Genomic DNA, 2,132 nt, shown 5'->3' with positions numbered 1-2,132 from the left:
CTCATTCCATTGGTTCAAAGATTGGTCTTTTCTTTGTAGTTGCAGTTATTTTTTGTTTTGTATGATCAAAATATGTTAATAACCAGGAAACATATTCAAAATAGGATTTCCCGACAGTTCATCTATACATAGTTGTTTCTCAACTGTCGTACCCGACACTTATCCTCTGTAATTCTCGACAGATGAACCGTCGACGGATAAAATGTCGGGACCGACAGTTCAGTTCCTGCCTGCCTAGGGCCTACCAGTAGAAAATGATATTTCTATGTGATATGCGTTCAGATATAAGTATTCCTTTTATTTTTTGCATGCAACAATTTATGATGTGGAAATCATGTTTGATGTGGGAATATCTTCCGTTTCAATGCTGGGAGGAAGTTTATATTGTGGTCTGACGCAATTTTTTCTTATTTTGTCTTTGTAGAATGGATTTCGAGCCTCTTGTCCCGGAGAATGCACGCTTGCGAGGCCACGTATCGCAAAGAAGCAATCTGCGGTATATAAAAACAGTCGTGGAACATTTTGACGAGCGACAGCGGGAAGAGTTTCGCAACTCATGCCTTGGGTTCTTGTCCGAGGTTCCAGATCTCCAGTTCTCTGCCCAATTAATCCAACAACTCGTATTCTGCTGCATACAAACAAAGAAGCGGCACGAACTGTGGTTTAATTTGCAAGGCCACCTTGCTAGGTTCGGAATTCAAGAATATGCCATTGTGACTGGATTAAGGTGTGGTCTTCTCCCGGATGACAATGTCATGGACCGAGTTCTTGAGAAGAGGAGACTAAATGACAAATACTTTAAACATGTGGACAAGATTTCTTGCGCCCAACTCGAGCAGACATTTCTTCGACCGTCAACGCCTCGAGCCGATCGGTACAAGCTTGGCCTCGCTTTGATCATCGAAGGAGTCTTCAATGCTCCGGATAACAACGTTGGTATCGATATGGAGACGTTGTCGATCGTCGACGATCTAGACTTGTTCTTTTCGTATCCTTGGGGTAGAATCTCGTACGGACGTCTGATAAAGGGCTTTCGGGGCCGTTGGGCAAGAAAATTTTTGGATGCGTCGAAGAAGAAGGAGAAGGCGGTTAGCTACACGGTCCACGGCTTTCCCATTGCCATACAGGTGTCTTTATTTTACCTACAAATTATTTCAATGCAAATGTATTTCGTGGTTTGTTTCATTCTGAACTGACATTCCTTTTTTACTCTAACAGATATGGGCGTTCGAGGCGGTGCCTGAAATTGGTGATCGCTTCGGTGAGCGTCTTCGGGAACGTTCCCCACGGCTTCTCAGCTGGACATCAACAAAACAGCCGCAGCAGCGTACGTACGACGCTTTCTTCAAGAATGTACAGGTAAAAAATTATGTTACTTCTACGATCTCATACCTTCCAGTCGTCATTGTAGCATGTGGTTATTTCGTAACGAATATGTTCATGTTGTAGCTACACGTGTACGCGACACTGCGGCCCACCGAGACTGAGCGTGGGCAACCTCATATCGCCACTCTTGTGCTGCTCAATGATGATCTTGTCCCCGCGTTGGATGACCTTGCTAGGGACAGTGTTGCTCCGCAGTTCCAAGCAGAACGTATGGGCACCCCTGAGGGTGATACTTCTGCGGAGGCCCATGACGGTGGCGGGACCAGTGGTGAGGAGGAGTTAGGAGCCGATGACAGCGGAGAGGAAGAAGGTGGGGACTCGGAGGAGGACGACAGTGAGGATAGTGATGGTGATCGAGTTGGACGAAGTGGACAGACGGGGACTCCCCTCCCCACCAGCATAGAGATACTTCTCCCATGGCACCGTCCACCTCTCATGTACGACCTACTGCAGCGGCTGCATCAAGTCTCACAGCAGACGATGTTCAGGGGATGTTGCTAGATCAAAGAATTCTGTTCGAAATGCGGCTCCGCACTGTGAAGCTCGAACTCATGCAGCACATGTCAGATGAATTTAAAAAGTTGAAGGACTTTATATCCACCCTCGTCCCAGCATTCGGCTCTACAACCACTGCATGTGCGACTGATGTCGACCCCAAGCCCAGACAATCAGGTACTTCACCGTATGCATATTACATTTCTTTATGACAATGTTCACTTTATCCCTGCTCACTGACATGTTCTGTA

This window comes from Olea europaea, chromosome 10 (assembly GCF_002742605.1).
Source record: "Olea europaea var. sylvestris chromosome 10, O_europaea_v1, whole genome shotgun sequence".
NCBI lineage: Eukaryota > Viridiplantae > Streptophyta > Magnoliopsida > Lamiales > Oleaceae > Olea > Olea europaea.
Note: the sequence above shows the minus strand (reverse complement) of the source record.